Source organism: Triturus cristatus, chromosome 3_2 (assembly GCF_964204655.1).
Source record: "Triturus cristatus chromosome 3_2, aTriCri1.1, whole genome shotgun sequence".
Lineage (NCBI taxonomy): Eukaryota > Metazoa > Chordata > Amphibia > Caudata > Salamandridae > Triturus > Triturus cristatus.
The window spans coordinates 622,708,411-622,728,626 of record NC_140584.1 but is presented as its reverse complement, the minus strand read 5'-3'; the positions used below and the strand labels follow the sequence as shown (position 1 = coordinate 622,728,626).

The 20,216-nt window shown below is 48.6% G+C and overlaps 1 pseudogene; it reads right to left on the bottom strand.

The window, feature by feature from the left end:
* The window catches only part of LOC146857846 (far upstream element-binding protein 2 pseudogene), a 58,400-nt pseudogene extending 55,710 nt beyond the window's left edge, over positions 1–2,690 (bottom strand).
* Between the last annotated feature and the right edge of the window lie 17,526 nt (positions 2,691–20,216).

Sequence of the window (20,216 nt, the reverse complement as noted above, 5' to 3'; positions counted from 1 at the left end):
CGAAGCTCACTCATACGCTCGACTGACAACATAGACCGCGTGTCTACCTTATCCGAAACCAATCCAGACTCCTGTGATCTCGGGGCGGAAGCGCCAACATAAGGGGGCGGAGAACGATCTAATAAATAAAAATCATCTTCAAGATTAGTAAGGACAGGATAAAGTGGCTGGCGGACAGCATATTGACCCGAGACTTGCAACCTACGCTCTTTCTCTTGTCTCTCCGCCAGTTCTCTTCCCTCCCGACGCTTCGCTTCCTGTGCTCGCACATGATAATTTTTCCGTTGCTCTTTATCAAACAGCGCTTTCTCACGTTTCTCTCGCTCACGCACTTCCTTCACCCATAACTGTACACATTCAAACATGTCTTGCCGCGCACGCCGTTTACACATACACTGTTCCACATACTCAATCTTACGCATATCAAATGATCCATACAAAGGCCATCGTAACTCAGGATCCTTTTTGGTGTATTTCCTCCACACTGTGCTGTACATTATAGAGGAAAGACCATGCTTCACATACATATCCCTATTAGGAGTCCCCTCTGGGGGGGCTGGAGCAGATTCCTCAAGATTTAACCGGTTTCCAAAGCAGCAGCACCACTTACGGAGTGCGCTAAAAGCAGGCATGCTCAAAAATAATGCAAAATATGCAGTATTATCAAAAAAATGGCACTTAAACTTTGCGCCGTTCAGATTTAAACAACTCCGGAGAAATATCTCCACATTACCTGCCTATATGTGTTGCAACGCATATATTCTCACAGTAATCAATACAAAATATGACCGGTCATCACAAATCAAACTCAAATAGCCAACCCAGGCATCAAAACTCGGAGCAAGTACCGTACAACGGTTCTTACCAATCAAGAGTGTCCAGGTTCCAACTGCCAAGTTCCAAAATTCGCCCAAACGGCTGTCACGGCAAACCGACAGAAGAGGTCTCAGTCGAGGACCGGCGCCACCCAGAAGGTCAGCTCGGAAGGGAAGGAAGAAAACCTCGGGATGCCAGGACTAAAACGCCACTGGCAGTGATCACATCCCCGGTAAAATTCCTCACCTTCGTCACGACCAGTCCTTCGAGCATCCGAGTCGCCGATGAGCCCCACGTGACGGGCGCCAATTGATGAATACAGGCCCCAGCTAGGCCCGCAGAGTACAAGGGTTCGCTCTCCTGTAACAAAAGCTAGAAGGAAGTTGGCACGGAAACTGCAAAGTACAAAGACAGAGTTTTTTAACCCTTAAGGGTGGTCCTACAACCTATACAACACTCTTCAGTATTGCATAGAGTAGCACAAAGAACTTGCATACACAGTCCCCTTTTATACACAACAGAGGGGCTCATAAGTGGGTGGATACAGCATGAAGCAGAATTCATTACCTTTTATGGTCATTTTCGATACAGAACCAATATGTGGGCGGAGTTAACACACTCCTTAAGCCCGCGAAAACATGGTCAAGCAAGGACTAACTGATAACAGATGTGGTCAAGTCTGGGCATGCGGCAGACGGACAAAGGAGCTATTTATAGACTGTTACAAGGCAGATAAAGAGCAACTAGCGAAAAGGTAGGACTCTTCTCGTGCTGAGCACGTGGAGACACAACAATACAAAATGGAGTCCGGACATTAGTCAACATAAGACAAGAAACATGTTTTAACTAGAGAGAATTCATGTCTTTAGTGAATGCTTAATCATATCGCTGTTTTAGTTTTCAACAGAAGAGTCCCTCACTTGGGGGTGCTAGCGAGCCCGGAGCAAGATGGCTGCGCCGTAGCGCAGCTCTGCTGGTCGAGCTACCTATCCGCCAAATATCCGCGAACATCGGCGCCTGCTGTGACTGCTGACGACGGCTACCTAGCCCTCGGGAGTCAAGGACTGCGAAGAAGGAGAAAATTGCCTGCCTTCGCTGCCCCTTTCGCCCGTAATTGTAGCAAGGACTGACGACCCGCGTGGAGGATAAAATGGCGGCCGCGTGAAGACTTGGCTGCCGGCCCCACCTGCAGAGCCTTCTGCGCTGGCTGCTGGTGGGTGGCATGCGGCGGCGCCCGCTGTCACGGACTATTGGCGACTCTCAGGAACTGTGGGGTGCCTGCTGCCTCCCCCCCGGCGGTGACGCTCCTGCGGCTGTTCGGAGCTGCTGACGGCCTGCTGCCGAGGTTGGATCCCGCCCCGGGGCCTCGACATCTGGCGCTGTGGCGGAGGCTGCAACCTGGGCTCAGTGCTCGTTTCTACCCGGCCTGGCAGCGCTCTGAGTGGGCAAAGTGCTGTTTGTGGAGGCTTGCTGACAGCGGACCGCTTTGGAGGGACGGCGCTGTTCCGGGGGCCCAGTGTGCTGGATGTTCCCGTCACCATTGACGCGGCCTGGATGGCCTGAGGTAACCTGCTGTGGGGCCTGACTCTGGCGGCGGGCCGGGGCGAGGTGACCTGGCCTGGAGCACTGGTGAGTGGGTGCTGCCTGGGGCCATCGAGGGCGCACTGCTCCCGGGATGTGGTGGCGGGCGGCGCAGCCTGGGGGGGCCCCCTCGGACAATATTGTGGCCTGCTGGGGCGCTCCTGGTGCGATAGACCGGCGGGGGACGCATGCTCTGGCTCCATTGGTGTGCGGCCCCGCGGAGGTGACTAGACATTGGCTGCTTTCCGGTGGTGCCGGGCGGTAGCGGTTTGATCTGGGTGTGTGTACGCCATTGTCGAGTTCAGTGCAGCCTGCCCTTGTGTGAATTGCCAGCTTTACATAAACTCTGCTGGGACGCTTCTCCAGAACCTAGTTTGCTGGCTGGTGAGGAATTGGGGGACGGCCCTTCATCTCTCGGGGAGAGGTGCTGCAGACATGGGCCGCACAGATAAACAACAAAGCAAACTTCAATTCGAGGCTAAATCAAACGCTAGGGCTCCTGTGCCTGCTGCCCCTGCTCCGGAACCAGAGCTGGGGCAGGGCCCGTCCACACGACTGGAGAAAATGATGCTCACTATGCAGCAAAGCCTTCAGACTATAGACGCGAAAATCAATGGTCTAAATCTCCGAATGGATAGTATGGCCTCCAGACTTGACAAACATGGCGCGCAACTTGTAGAAGCGGAGACCCTCATCTCTGGGGCGGAAGATCGAATGGAGGTGATGGGTGCATCATGCGCTGCTATGGAGAAAGTGCTTGAGGTTATTAAGGCCAGAAATGAGGATTTTGAAGCCCGGTCCCGGAGAAACAACTTGCGCATAACTGGGGTGGCCGAGACTACAAACACCGGTCCTATGGAACTGTATGTGGAATCGTTGCTCACAACGTTGTTGGGTGCTGAACACTTCTCTAAGGTGTTTATTGTAGAACGCGCTCACCGATCCCTGGCTCCTAGACCAGCCCCAGGTGCCCAGCCTAGGCCGATAATTGCCAGGCTCCTCAATTATTGGGACAGGGATGTGGCTCTCCGTCTGGCCAGAGAGAAGGGGAGACTGGAGTATCAGGGGATGAAAATAGAACTGTTCCCGGACTTCACCGTAGCGGTGCAGCAGGCTCATCGTGAGTTTCAAACTGTAAAGAAAAAACTGCAATCCTTAAAAATCCAATATGCCATGCTGTATCCTGCCCGGCTGCGGATACAACACGAGGGGAAGGCGCACATCTTCACGGCACCAAAGGAGTCGATGTTGTATGCCCGCCGGTTGGAGCGACAGGGGCCGACTGGCAGGAGCAATGGACATTCGGACTCAGAGGACTGAGCGTGAAGCGTCAGGATATCCGCGCTATGTATTGCTCTTCTAATATCTCATGGTCTCTTATTGTATGGATTTACTGCTCTGCTACTGCCATTTATTATAAACAACTGGGTGAGGGCGGCCTCAGGGTGGCGGAGGGGGGCATGTATAGGAGGTTTGGCTGCACACATTGATGATACTGAGTGGCTTTAGCCGTATGTTACACGCTCCTCCTTCTTACTCTTGTCAAGTTCACGGGAGGGCTGCCGTTCTTCTTCCAGCTCGACCCACCCTGCTTTTGCGGGGGACCAAGAGGCGCTGGTAACCCCTGACATGGGAACTTCCCACACAGTTTTGGGTATTTGTGGATGCCCGGTTGGCGTCACTGTTGGGGCATTGATGTTCCTCGATCTCTGTTTAGTGTCTGTCAGGAGATTGCAGTTGCCCCACTTTGGTTTTGTTCATGCTAGGGAAAATGTGCGGCAGCGGCTGCTAGCCGCAGTGGGGGGATGGGGTGGTTGGGGATTTATGCTTCAATATGGTAATGGGATGCGGATTCTTAGGCTACATGATGCATGGTACTACAGCTGTGGCTGCTTTTTAGCTGCATGTTTATATCTCAATATGCACTACTGTGGGGATAGATAGCAGGTCAACCCTCAAATGGCTGAGTTGGAATGTCCGGGGGCTCAACAATGCTAGGAAGGTGAGGCAAGTGCTCGCTTATTTGAACAGACATAATGTGCACATTGCGCTGTTACAGGAGACGCATCTCACGCAGCAGTCTGCCCAGAAGGTAGCGGCCGGATGGGCGGGGGTGAGGCTGGCTGCGTCCTACTCCTCATATGCTCGGGGGGTTATGATACTGGTTAAGAAAAATGTTCCTTTTGTGCCCCACCTGGTGGATGCTGATACAGACGGCAGGTACATTATAGCTCAGGGCACGCTCTATAATAGGCCGTTGACTATTGTTAATATATACGGTCCAAACACAGATGACCCGGGTTTCTTTGATGCTCTCTGGAGTAAGCTTGCCGCTATCCCATGTGCGACTGTTGTATGTGGTGGAGACTTTAATGCGGTATTGAACCCGATGCTGGATAGAAAAACTACAGTGGTCTGCCCTTCTCGGAGGGCTCCGGGCGCAGTGCGGGAGGGAATGGAACCCTTGGGACTAGTCGACATTTGGCGGCAGAGGCACCCTCAAGCCATGGAGGGAACGTGTCACTCATATGCACGGCAGGCCTGGTCCCGAATAAAGTACTGGCTGGTAACATTGGATGTTTGTGGTTGGGTGGTGCGGGTAGGGCACTTGCCTAGAACACTGTCTGATCACTCTCCAGTGGCGCTAGATATGGTGATACCTGCGCTAGTCCCGCCCCCATTTCAGTGGCGTATGCAGTCCACATCATTGTTAGACCCAGTGTTCAAGTAAGGAGTTTGAAAGGCCATAACGGACTACTTCACGGTGAATGCAGAGTCGGTTGCGACAGTGGAGGCACTGTGGGAAGCCTTTAAGGTGACCATTCGAGGGGAATTCATCGGCCTACAAGCTGGTGTCTTGAAGTCTCTCCGTCGTACGATGGAAACACTGGAGAGGGACCTGAAGGATCTGGAACACTCCTATAGCGTTCGGCCCACCCCGGCTGTCCTGGCGCAAATAAAAGAAAAAATGTCAGCGTATAATGATACTACAGACCAAGAGATTAAGCATCTCTCCCGGCGCAACAGAGCGCGATATTATGGGGAAAGCAGAAGGCCAGGGAGATCGCTCGCCTCTCGCATTCTTGATCCGTGCCGTAGAGCGCAGGTGGTACAAGGTATTCAGGTGGATGAGGGGGTCCGGCATGATGCTGAAGGTATTCTGAGAGCATTTACGGATTATTACACTGACATGTATGGTCACCGGACAACAGCTGAGCCGGATGAACTAGAACAATATTTAGATGATATTGCGCTAGTGTGGTTGTCGCGTAGGCAGCAAGAGTTTTTGATGCACCGCCTGACGCTTGGGGAGATACAAGATGCTATCAAGGCACTTCCCGGTGGTAAAGCGGCAGGCACTGATGGGCTGCCGGCCGAATTTTATAAAGAATATGCGGACCAATTGGCGTCATGCCTGTTGCAACTATATGAGGAAGCGTATGAGACCGGTTGCTTGCCACCGACCCTTCGAGAGGCGCTAGTGGTCGCCCTCCTAAAGCCCGATAAGCCTCCAGATCAATGCGACTCGTACCGCCCGCTGTCACTAATAAACACGGACGTCAAAATATTGGCAAAGGTGCTGGCTACGAGGCTTCAACTCCTGCTTCCGGTTATGGTACTTCCGGACCAGTCGGGGTTTGTTCCCGCACGCTCTACATCTCACAATCTCCGCACTATATTTGCGGTTATGCATGTACTGATCCCTACTCTCCCGGCAGTGGCGGTGCTACTTGACGCTGCCAAAGCATTCGATTCTATAGCTTGGTCCTACAAGATAGCAGTCCTTCATCGTATGGGAGTCCCGTTTGTATTTACGAACTGGATCAGGTTGCTGTATACTCAGCCGGAGGCCAGAGTGCGAATTAATGGGCATCTATCTGATAAGTTCGCGATTCACCGAGGTACGCGGCAGGGCTGCCCGTTGTCGCCCCTGCTGTTCGCGCTTGTGCTGGAGCCCTTGGCTTGTATGGTGCGGCAGCGGCATGCTGCATCGGCGCTGCGCTTTTTGCAGCGACCGCTGGCTGTTTCTCTGTATGCGGACGATATGGTGCTATATGTCCGTGAGCCGGAGCAGTATCTGGCGCCGCTTATCCGTGAATATGTCCGGTTTGAGCGTTTCTCTGGCCTGGGGATCAATTGGACTAAGTCCACTATATTTCCTCTTACTGATAGCACCCGGCCTTTTGATCTGGAGTACCCGTTGGTGTGGGGATTGGAGGCTGTTAAGTACCTGGGGGTGTGGCTGCACAGGTACTCACAGACGGTTATACAAGCAAACTTTGGTACGGCGGTTACCAGACTGGAGGAACAGGTGACCCGTTGGATCAAACTACCGTTCTCCTTTGCAGATCGGATAGCCTTGATGAAAATGATAGTACTCCCGCGCTTTCTATATTATTTTAGCAACATCCCGGTACGGTTAAATAAGTCATTTTTTGATACTCTTTGCTCCCTCCTGATTACACTGCCGTGGGGAGGGAAGAAGACTCGCCTGAGTTGGGGGAGTCTCACCTTGCCGTACGCCCAGGGTGGATTTGCGGCGCCAGATTTTTATCTCTATTATCTCTGCGCCCAGGCGCAGTATGCCTATTATTGGCAACATGACCCGGCCTACATTCCGCATGTGGCGGTGGAGGCGGAGGCAGTCCATCCTCTGCCCCTTAAAGCGATGCTTGTCAACACATACACGGTATACGAGAGGGGAGAGTTTGATACGGTGCAGGCCACCGCCGGTGCATGGCGGGCATTGGGGCGACGTGCCAACAGATTGCCACTCTATGCTCCAAATATGCAGCTGCTCCATCATTCCGATCTTTCGGTGACTCAGGAGACAGGTACATTATGAACGCTGGCAGAGATGGGACTCAGCGTCATGTCGGATGCTTATCCGGGAGGGCAATTTATAACCACAGCAGGCCTAGTGGCCCATGGCGAAATATCGACCATGCAGTGCTTTGTTTATGCGAGGTTGCGGTCTGCCATGCGGGTATTTAATCCGTACTTCCCATCTGAACCACTGGCTCTTGGGGCACTGCAGTTGATCTACACGACTACCTCTAGAGCGCGGCTGCTGACTCGGCTCCACAAGGAGTCTCAGAGAGATGGGAACTCAGTGGGGTCAAGGGCTCTGGACAATTGGAACAAGGTACTTCCGGAACCTCTCACGGAGGGGGACTGGTTGGATAGCTGCAACTTGACGGGCCGCTTGACGCCGAATGGTAACCTGCGATCGGTGCATTTCAGGTATCTACATCAGATGTACTACACACCAGCACAATTGAATAAATTCGGGCTCCGCCAGACTGATGCCTGTAAGAGATGTGGTGCATCGGGGGCAGACTTTTATCATCTGGCATGGGACTGTCCAAAGGTGTTTGTGTATTGGGGTGAGGTGATTAGAGTGCTTGGACTGATGATTGAGGAGCCGGTGGTTTGCCATCCGCGGTTATGCCTGCTGGGAGTTGGAGCGGTGGTGCGCCCTGCTCACCAAAAACTAGTCTCCATTGCCCTGCTCATGGCTAAGCGACGTGTTTCTCTTTGTTGGGAGAGCCGATTGACTCCCAGGGCCACCTTGTGGTTGCAGGACCTAGCATACTGCCATGATCAGCTTACATGCTATGCGGAGGAACTACCGGCAACCTCCAGACCAAGAGATATCTGGGGGCCGCTTACCTCATACTTGCTCTCCCTTACTAATGACTAATATCTAGATTACAGCTGGCACGTGACCCTCTCTCTGTTTACCCATGTGGGCATCTGCCCTGTTTCCTGCTCTTGTTCATCAGAGACTGCCCGGGACCACACTACTACAGCCATGTGAGATCACTGTACCACTGCTAAGTATGCCCGTCTTTGTGTTGATGCCTTGAATCTGTCAAACTGTAACTTTGTATTATGTATGTTTGACTGTTACAAAAATGCTTAATAAATAAACAAAAACCAAAAAAAAAAAAAGAAGTGTCCCTTACTTCTCCAAAAGTAATTTATCGACTGCAGATAGCACAAACTTCAAGTAAAATACACTCCCTTTTAAATACGAACCTCCCATTACACTTTGTGAATTGTTACACAATTTTCAACACATCTGACATTTAAGGTCTGGCACACTTTTTTAACACAGTCTCCTCCGGCCTTCTCACAGGCTTTCAAACTGTTTTTAGTCTAATACCAGACTTCATTCATTCCATCATCTCTGGAATAACAGGATCAGTACCCATAATTCACGCTCTGTTTGAGGCCATCCTACTACTATTTTAGCTTGTTAAAAATGGCTGCGCTCTCTGTGAGAATACGCCTCTACGTGAAGCTACATCAAAACCGTGAAAAAATTGAACAACTTTTCGGCTGCCTGCCTTTATCTATTATCGGAACCAGCTACAACATGACATTTATTTACACAAACACAATCTGCGTGCAACCAGCTTTTTATTGCAAAACTTGCCCAATCGACTGGCGTTCCAACATCCCAGCAAACACTCCCAATATCCAGCAGGTAATGGAGTATCTTGAAAACCATGAACTTGATTGTTCGGGCAGTGGAGCAATGGCGGATGCAGCACAAAAAGGTATCTTGGTGGAATGGGATTTCTGTGCAGCCGTGAAAGATCTCCTGCAACGTGCGACCTTTGACAACATCGCAGATTGCCTGAAAATTCAAATTGCCGCTACAACATTCGAGGAACATTACTGTCCTTTCGAGGATATGAATTGGATCGCTTCACTTTTCTCACACAATGGCAACAATCGCCTCTTGGAACATTACGCATCTCAAGCCGCTGAAGAACTTCCGGACTGCAATCTCCAAGATTTGTAAGAAATTCACTTTATTCTTGGATTGATATTTTCCAATTTATTAGACTTTTTCCTATAACATTTATTAATACACTTCAATTGAACTATTTTCATATAATAACTTTGTAAGTATACTTAGGCATTTGAACTGTGTTTTCAATATTGGCCCTTACGCCTCCACACTAACCAGGGATGGATGATGTATGGCCTATGCAAATACGCTATTTACTTGCTAAATTAGCCTAAACCCGACATCCATTTTGAAACCATATCTATTCTTTGTACACCATGTCTTTCTGCCTGCCTGTTTTCCACGATGCTCTATCACACAAATTAGCTCATCCTCAGCCTCTGCTCACGAGCTGGTGATCAAGATAAAAAAACACAGCATTGTTTAGGAACTGGTTGGCACAGTGTGGTAATCCTATCCTATCTTTATTTTCATTCTACAATTTACAGTCATTCATGTCTAATAGGTATTGTTTTTGTCACATGGAACTGTAACATGTAATCTGGAATTGACTGATGCAGGAGCTTAGGTTTGAATACAGCAGAAGCCGTTGGAGTTTGCCTCAGCTGGATGCCTTAGCTCTTGCACCAATGGTTCCATTTATGGCACTTAAATAAAGACACTCTTTATATAACTTGCAGACTCCATCGCTTTGTCCCACACAGCCACTTTCTTAAACATACCGGATTTCACCATTTGTCTTCTGTGGCATTGCAACCTTCTGCATTATATTCTTCATGATTATTTCTTTATTCCTGCTTGCTAAAACATTCCATTCGAGTCTTCAGACCGGTAGGGGTGAGTAGTTTGCTTCCCACTCCCGCTACAGTCTAAACCCATACTAACACCACTTGACAGCTATGCTACAGCGGCCAGTATGCTACAGCGCCCAGAGCACTTCAATTTACAGCAATCAGCTCACAGTTTCATCCGGCACCTCACCACAGCACCATCTCACTCTTGGCAAAACAGCACTTTCACACCTCTAGGGGTGAATACTTCGCTTCACACTCCCTCTATAGCACACCCTAACCACCCCACAGAGCTCACAGTGCTATAGTCTAAATCCATACTAACACCACTTGCACAGCTATGCTACAGCGGCCAGTATGCTACAGCGCCCAGAGCACATCAGTTTACAGCAATCAGCTCACGGTTTCATCCCGAGTGTACCGCCACCTCACCTCAGCTCCATCTCACTCTGGGCAAAACAGCACTTTAACATCGCTAGGGGTGAATATTTCGCTTCACACTCCCTCTATAGCACACCCTAACCACCCCACAGAGCTCACAGCGCTATAGTCTAAACCCATACTAACACCACGTGCACAGCTATGCTACAGCAGCCAGTATGCTGGAGCGCCCAGAGCACATCAGTTTACAGCAATCAGCTCACGGTTTCATCTCCGAGTGTACTGGCACCTCACCTCAGCACCATCTCACTCTGGGTAGAACAGCACTTTCACACCCCTAGGGGTGAATACTTCTCTTCACACTCCATGTGTAGCACACCCTAACCACCCCACAGACCTTACAGCGCTCCTACCCTCCTCTTTCCTACTCTTTTTGCCCTTTTTTCCCCTTACTCGCTTCCATGGAATCACAAAATGGCTGCCAACACTTCCTAGTTGCATCCGCTCGAACCGCTCACAGCCAATAAGCAGCAAGCTCGTGCTCGTAACCCCTCAGCCAATCAGAAGGCAGAATTCTGAAATATCGATATCCGTAAATTTTGATATTACTCCAAAACTACTGAACGGATTTACACCAAATAAACAAAAGCATGCTTTCTGGACCAAGACCCTTCTCCCTGCCAAATTTGGGGTATTCCGTTCACCCGTTAGACCTGTAGCCTTGTCTAAAGTTTCCTATGGAAAATAACATGGAGAATACACGTTTTGGGACCCCCCTTTTTTCTCGGCCCCCCCTTGACAAATCACCCCCATACTTTTAACATAGGAGCTGATATGAACAAAGAATTAGTTTGGAAAACTTCATGAAGATTCATCAAACGACACCAAAGTTCTAAGCAACACAAAAAATGTTCTTCCTATGGAAACTTGGTCCTAACTATAACTACCTACTGGCAACCGCCAGTAGGTAATATAGATATATATATAGTTAGGACCTATTTCCATAGGAAAGCCGCAACATTCTATTTGGAATAACGTTGGCACCGATTGACGAATCTTTGCAAAATTTTCCAAACTTTTGGCCAGCTCCGGTCCGCTCCTATCCTGAAAATTTCACGGTGATTCGTCAAGCGGGGGCCGAGAAAAAAGGGCGGTCCCAAAAGGCATTTTCCCAATGCATTTTCCCATAGGACCTGTTGACGCAGCTACAGCCCGAACTGCTGAACGGAATTGCACCAAATTTGGCAACGAGGTAGTCCTCAGTTCAGACTCGTGCCTTTTGCTTAAATGGTGTAAATCCGTTCAGTAGTTCCTGAGAAAATTAGAGTAAAAAAGATAGACATATCTGAGCGGAGCCTAACCACACATCTCATCGTGAGATCTGATTGGCTGTCAGTACTTCATCCAAGAAGTGTTGGCAGCCATCTTGGCACCAATATACATGATAGCACCTCATTAAAAAGCATTGCAGTTAATAGAAGGTTTTAAGACTTTAGTTACATTATAAATCATTTGTTGATGGTACCATACTCATTTTAGGAATTGTGTTTCTCATGCTTTTCCCACAGAGGTTTGGAAGGTGATCTATAAGCTAAACTGAGAGCATATTTTCTGTAAATTCACATTATCTTTCTCAGTCATGTGAGAATGAAGTCTGACATTCTCAGAAAAACATGTACATCCAAAAAGGGCAGAGACTGTCAGTTGATTCCTTTGTGTTCTACTGCAGCTTCCAAGAGTGCTCTAAAGAACAACTAGAGCGCTAACAGTCCTACTTATGACAAACTTATTGCACACCTGAAGCCATCTTGATTGGAATAAAGTGGTAACTCTTAAAACATTTAATTTAAAAAGGAACAAAATAAGGGGGTTCATTTTGCCATAGAAAGTATGATTAGTGCTGCAGAAAGAAAAATTAGGGCACATTTTGAGTGACTTCTCAAATCCTCTTCTATTTCATTAAAAAATTCTGACATGCAGACTGAAACATGCACTTTCAATACCAGCAGCAGACTTCCCTGGTGAGCAGTAGCTTTACTACAGTGATCTAATAAGCAACTAGAGTGCTAACATTCTGAATTTATGGCAAATGTGTGAGACATCTGAATGTCTTCTTGATGGAATCAAAGTAAAAAACTGAAAGTATTTCCTACTGAGGAGACTGTAGTAAATGAGGAAATTAGGAAACTTCATAACAAATAAGTCTCCCAAAATGGCCACCAGAGACAAAAGAGCCCAAATGTAGCCCAAATATCACCCAGATGTAGCCCAAGTATAGCCCAATGACAGAATGTCCCAGAGTGTACTAACGAACAACTAGAGCGCTAACAGTCTTACTTATGACAAATGTATGGCACACCTGAAGCCATCTTGATTGGAATAAAGTGGTAACACTTAAAACATTTACTTTACAAAGGAACAAAATGAGGGGGTTCATTTTGCCATAGAAATTATGATTAGTGCTGCAGAAAGAAAAATTAGGGCACATTTTGACTTCTCAAATCCTCTTCTATTTCATAAAAAAATTCTGACATGCAGATTGAAACATGCACTTTGAATACCAGCAGCAGACTTCCGTGGTGAGCAGTCGCTTTACTACAGTGATCTAATGAGCAACTAGAGTGCTAACATTCAGAATTTATGGCAAATGTTTTACATATCTGAATACCTTCTTGATGGAATCAAGGTAAAAAACTGAAAGCATTTCCTACTGAGGAGACTGCAGTAAATGAGGAAATTAAGAAACTTCATAACAAATAAATCTCCCAAGATGGCCACCATAGACAAAAGAGCCCAAATGCAGGACAAATATCACCCAGATGTAGCCCGCATGTAGCCCAATAACAGAAGTGTGCAAAACACTTATTTTTTGTGTATTTGCAGTTTTATATAGTGCAGACTTGTCAGGTATTGGAGTGCTTTACATAAGCATTGGATACATCACACAAGATCAAATTCATTTTGGTTGTAGACATGGGGAGATTAAGTGATTTGACCAGAATCACAGAATGTTGAGCTGAAGCAGAAACTCCAACCTGGATCCCCAGTTGCAAAGTCTGCAGCTCTGGAAGGAACACCATATCCTCTCCCTTAAGTGCAACATTTAATCAAGTGGTCAACTGGATAAAAAACATAAAGATTACAAATAATTTAAAAGTTCTTTGTCGCTATTTGAAAACTCAGAAAATATGTCCTCATTTTAGTTTTTTAGAGCACTAACCATAATTTTGATGCAAGTAAGACCCTCTCATATATGTAAATTTCTAAAGGGAATGCTCTAGGTATTACAATTTTGATTACATCAAGATGACGTCAGGTGTTCCACACTTTTGTAATAAATATAGAATGTTAGCAATCTAGTTGGTCATTGGGATACTGTTGAGAGGCAGAGGCCAGGGGTACGGACTCTGAAAATTGAAGGCAGGTAGGAGAGTGCAGAGGCAACAATTTGACCACACTGGGCAGGCAGGAAGGGCAGTGGCAGCACAGCAGACTATGGAGGGCAGTGGAAAGGGGGGCAGGGGCAACAAACCAACAATACAGGACTGGCAAGAGAGGCTGTGGCAATATAATAGACCATTGTGGGCAGAAGGAAGAGGTAGTGGTAGTACAACCATACATGCCAACAGACCCGTTTCAGCCAGGAAACGTCCAATGTTTTTAAGCTCAAATGGGCTTTATTTGATCTGTCACCTGTCTAAAATCTCCTCTTTTTCAATGTAACTCAAAGGGGAAAATCAATACCCCAGTTTTTTTTCAAAATCTCCCTCTTACCAAGTTCAAAATGTTCGCAAGTATGGTACATTAGATCATGGTAGTCAGGAGGAATTGGGGTAGGGACATGGACTCGGATAACAGAGGACAGGAGGGACATGGAGAGGTGCACCAAACTGACCCTACAGGGCAGGCATCAGGGTTTGCAGCAGCATAATACACCACACAGGGCATGCGGGACGGGAGTGCCGCACAACAATCCATAGAAAGCAATAGGGAGGGGACAGGACCATACACATGGACAACAGAGAACAGAGGGGAAAGAGGCAATGGTAGCTAGCTGACCATAATGGACAGACAGGAGAGAAAGCTGCAGCATAACAGACCATAAAGGGCAGGAGGGACGGATCAGGGGCATTACAATGGAACAGACAAGCCAGGAGGGAGGGAATAGGGGTCTGCACATGGAAACAGAGGGCAGGGGGCAAGGGGGCAGGGCAGGAGCAGCTAGATGACCATGGAGGTCATGCAGGATGGACACTAGAAACAAGACACACCATGGAGAGCAACAATGAGACTATGATGGCATACACACAGACCATGGAGGGAAGGTGTGAGGGGGTCAGGGGCAGCTAGCTGACCACACAGGGAAGATGGGAGGGGCCATGGCAGCACAGAAGACCATGCATGGCAAGCGGGAGGGTTAGTGGCAGCACAATGGCTATGATGGGCAAGAAGGAGGGTGCAGGGGCATGCACAAAGGACCATGGAGGATAGAAGGGAGGGTCAGGACCTGGGCACAGACAAGAGAGTTCAGGGGAAGGGGCCTCACAACAGACCGTGCAGGGCAGGCAGGAAGAGCAGTTGCAGCACAACAGACCAGGGAGGGCAGAAGGGTGTGGCAGTAAAATGGACCACGGAGGACAGGAGGAAGGGGATAGGGGCATGGCATGTGGACAGGCAGGGTAGAGGTGTCAGGGACAGGTTACAGTCATCTGACAATGCTAGGCAGGTGGGAGGGGACTGCCAGCTCAACAGAACACTCAGAATAGATAGGAGTGGCAGATCCATGGAACATGGTGGGCAAAAAGGATGGAGCAGGGGCATGCACAAAGACATCGGAGGGCAGGGGGAAGGAGAATAGGGGCAGCAAGCTAAGCACAGAGGCTAAGCAGGAGGTCAATGATGGGCCATAGAATTTGGCAATGGAGGGCAGGAGGAGTGGACTGGTACATCATGCTAAATGGAGGGCAGTGGCAGCACATCAGACCATGCATGGCAGGAGGGAGGAGGCTAGTCCATGGATTCAGACAACAGAGGATAGGGTGGATGGGGCAGCAAGCTAACTGTTCAGAGAAGGTGGGTATCAGGAACTTTATTGTTTTTAAAATGTGTGTCTGTGCGAACTACTTAAAATATGAACAAGTATGCAGCATAATCTCACTTTTATTCAGGAAGAAGAGGACGTTTGTGACTGTGACTCCAGGCTCACTTGGCAGAAACCCCCCCTGACCCTCAACCCCCCCCATCGCAAAATGTAATGCCCGTGAAAAGGGTAGGTGGACGCAGTGTTATATAGAACATAGTCCTGAGAGCACGATTGAAAATGAAAACTAGATATCAGTTTCAGTTTCATAAAGCTTTATTTCGGTTAAAAACCATAAAAGCACAAATATATAATACAGAAACATATTGATAAAAATTCATAGGGCATACTAGACCATAGTACATTAGATAAAATAGTTAAAAATACTAAAAGAATCAAGTAATGAAACAATCAATGGCCAAAAGTAAGAACAGTAGATCAATAAATAAAACATCATAATACTACACAAGATTTGCCTTAATTATTACATTTCTTATAAACCACATAGAGAGGAGGAATCTTGAAGTGGCAAAGACAAACACAGGGGTCGTATCATGTTTTAATAATCTAAAAACCTCCCTGTAATCCCTAAGACCTCTCAATTTACAAAGGGAGATAATCCATTTACATCGTGCCCTGATATAAGAGGGACAAAAAAGCAAAACGTGCAAGTCTGTCTCCTCTACATGCTCACAACCAGGGCAGGGGCACCACCTAGAAGAAGAGGGCATCCATTTATTTGACAGAGCCCGCACCGGTAGAGAACCGTATCTAAATTGAAGATAACGTTTTTTTGCTAACGGGGGCTGGATGTCATCCAAAACTTTTTCAAAAACATATTGGTCCTTCACCTCCAAAAATTTAAGAGACAACCTGCCCAGGTTGGGGTCCAGATCACTAAGATTCAGGTGGTGCTGTTTTAGAATACCCCCCAACGCCCTCTTACTAATCAGAGGACAGGAAGTTTCAGGCGAAGTCCACAAATCTTCCCTGTGTATATCATGGCAGAGTTGTTTAACATGTTTAAGCCACAGAATTTTACCCGAACCCCTAATAGACAGTAGATTGACCAGCTCTTCCTTATAGCTTGACAACTCAGGAGTAGACCAGAGTCTCCTCCAGTAAAGCAGAGGTCGATGGGAAATAGTCTCCTGGATGGGGAGCAGTCCCAAATCCAGTCTTAAGGGGATCAAAGGAGTACTCTTAGGGAGGTTTAAAAGACGTCTAATAAAATAATTTTCAGTGACGGACATGGAGCTCGCGTTAGCATGGCCCCAGAGCTCTATGCCGTATAATTCTGCTCCCCTAGCCTGAGCCCTGTAGATTTCAACTGGGGGACCCAAAGGTTTATAGGAGCATTCATTAAAATCCTTTAAGATTCCACCTGATGTTTGAATCAGCTTGAGATTAGCCTTGACCATATGGGACTCCCACTCCATCCTATCATTCAGGGTGACTCCCAAATAATCGAATGTAGAAACTTTCTCAAGAGAACATCCCTCCAGATGTGGGTGGGGGTAGGTTGATGGTTTGGAATTAAAAACCATAAATTTGGTTTTAGAAAGGTTTATCTCCAAATTTCTAGAGGAGCAGAAAGAACAAAAGGCCTCCAATGTTCGCTGGACACCCATTGGAGATTTTGAAAGTAAAAGGGTGTCATCAGCGAACATTAGGGCCGGAATTCTGCGTGCTGCTAGAGTCGGAGAATCAAGATCCTTTACCCCCAAAAGATGTGAGATCAAACCATTGATAAATAGGGTCAATAAGGTAGGGGCCAACACTCCCCCCTGCCTAACACCCCTATCTACTGGGAAGGGCGCAGAGAGCTCGCCATTCAAACCATAGCGAACCCTTGAAAATGTTCCAGAATGGAGACGCTTGAAGAGGTCACAAAGGTATGAGGGAGCACCCATCTCAAGTAAAATTAGCCAGAGCTTATCCCTCTGTACCAGATCAAAAGCGGATCGAAGATCCACAAAGATCAGGTAGAGAGAGCCCCTCCCCAAAAACACAGTTTTCCAGTGTACCAACTGCAGCCTAAACAGCTGATCAATTGTGGAGACCCGGAGGGGAGGAGCCAAGATGGCGACCGGAGCAGTCGCTTGAGCGCCTGGCTCCGTCGGCCCTTGGCCTCGGACTATCATCCTGATTCCTATCCTTGCCGATTTTCGAGGTGCAACGCGTGCGACGACGCGCTGACTGCGCCGCCGCTTTCCCGAAGTCTTAGCCCGCCCGGATGCCGGAGTTTTTGGTGCCTTTGTTCCCCGCCCTGGACCCTTGCTCTACTGTGGCCTCGGCCGGCCCCCTGGAAGCGTCGCAGTCACCGGACCCGCTGGTGCAAATCTGAGCCCGAGGTCCCGATCCCGCCTCACGCCACGTACGGTCGCCAGAAGAGCCGGGAGAGAGACGCCCGGACACCTCCTGTACCCTGCATCTGACGGGCTGGAGCCAGAGGGTAAGCCCCGGTGTGGCGGGTCTCCTACCCCGCTCTGTGGACCACGCCGTGGAAGGCTGCAGACCCCCTTCTTCTATGGTCTAGTCGGCTGCAAAGAGAGCCCGAGGGAGGGGAAGAGACTGCTGGCTTTCACCTGTTGCGGCGCAGACCTGTTGGGAATTGCCTCCTTGTCACGATCCCCCCCCCTGGCCACGGTACCGTTCAACGGTAAAACATGGCGCTGATTGCCTGCTCGCTGCTGGGGGGTGATGCTCCGGTCTCGCCCGCTGCCCGCTTCGCCCTCCCTCTACCAGACTCCAGCTCCCCAGTGCCGTCCCGGATTGCTGCCGTTGGGGGGACGCAGCCTCCGCTGACATACGGCTCCGTTCTGGCTGCCCTGCGGGACTTTCGTCTGCAATTGTGTGTCGGCTTGCAAACGCTGAGTGAGCGGTTCGACTCTACACTGTCTGCTGCGGGCCGTGAGCGCCCCGTTTGTGATCAACAAGACGTGAGTCTGCCAGTGCTGTGGTCCTCCTGCGGGGAAGCAACGACTGGGTATAACGGTGCTACACTGGTGTCTGCATTTGGCTTTCCCGGCGCTCGGGATCACTCGCTCTCCTGCTCAATGGCAGATACTTTGTTTCCCCGGTCATTGCTGCCTGCTTTGTTGTTGCCTGCCTCACCGTGCCCGCAGGAGTTTCCAGCTGAACTACACCTGGCGACCTCGAGGAACCGTTCACGGTGGCCTATGACTCCTTTTATGTGGAACTCATGTACTTTACAAGCCAGGTCTGGATTTTATATGGTGTGCAAGGGGACCTCCATAGATGATCGGCGGCCATTTTGTGACTCTACTTCTCCATCTTCTCCCAAGTGGCCATATTGTCTTTGTCTGTTCGGGATGGGGGGCATTCACGAGGGGGCGGGTCTAATCGTACGCCCGCGATCGGGCCAGGGCTAGATTACTTTCTATCATCATGGCTTCACGGCCGGGCTGGACTGGGACTGGAATTGTCTACTTATGTTGTGCGCACTCGTCGCGATCTGTCTGCCTTCATTTCCGTGGTGTTACATGCTATCTTCCCACGACCGCCTTCGGGTGTAGTGGGGTTTCAGTGTGTGGAGGCTTGGTTGGCCGGTGGTGTCGGGCGCTCCTGAGGATACGTGGGCTCCTCCCCGCCTCCTTTCTTCTTTCTTCTCTTAGTTTCTTTACTCTATTCCTACTTTCTCTCTCGTCTATATTTCGGGTTCATTGGGCGACAGGCACTATGCTGGGGGGGGGGTAGGCCATAGCCTCCGCATTGGTGTAGGGTGGGGGGGTAATTTACTGTTTCTTTTTAGTTCTATGGGCCTCTTTCTTTCATGTCTCTGCGCTATACTTGTTTCGATTCGGGGTCCGGGTGTGGGGTGGATTGAGTGGGGGCGGCTTTTAGGGGGTGCGTATTTACTACTGTGATGATCCTGTTATCTAATTGCATCGCCTTACTGTATGAGATTTTCTATGGCTGTTTTAATGATGCTGCTGCTCTCCAGTGTACGAAGCCGACTTGCGGACTCGAATCTCCTTGTTTCTATCCTTTACTGACTTTATTCTCGATAAAAAAATTTTTTTTGAAAACCTTAAAATTAACCTTCACTTCTCCTTCCCCCGGTGTCAAGGATCCCTCCAGTGTATGAATCCTGAATCGTTGCTAATCTTGACCTTGCCGCACAGGGAATGTATTGTTTGCCTCTGTGCTCAACCGTATTGTGGCCGGCCTGATGGTTGTAGGCCCGTATTTGTTCTTTTACTATGCACAAATAAAGGTTTTTAAAAAAATAAAAAAAAATAAAAAAAAAAAATTGTGGAGACCCTAGGGCGAAAGCCTGCTTGAAGGGGCGATAGAATATGAAATTCTTCCATCCAACCTTCAAGCCGAGTTAATAGCATTCGCGCAAAGATCTTCTGGAGAACATCGATGAGGCTAATAGGCCGATAATTTGCAGGGTCTAAGGGAGAGGCCTTTTTGTGGATGGGGATGATTTCTGCGCCCTTCCAAGTATAAGGGATATCCATACCAAAAAGAATTGCATTATAATATGTCAGTTGGTATGGTACCCAAACCAATGGTTCACTTTTAAATAGATCCCCCGGGATCCTATCTAAACCAGGGGCCTTACCAGAGGAGAGACTCATTAGAGCAGCCTTGATTTCAAAAGAAGTACAGAGTAGCGAATCGGGCACCCCTACTTCAATAGGGACTTGGGGAGATATGTTTGTTATAAATGGTGATAATTCAACCACACTGTCACTTGTCCGGACACTATAAAGAGGCCTGAAGTGTCTCAGCCAAACCTCCTCACTGAGACCAGATGTTATGGCCAAAGATC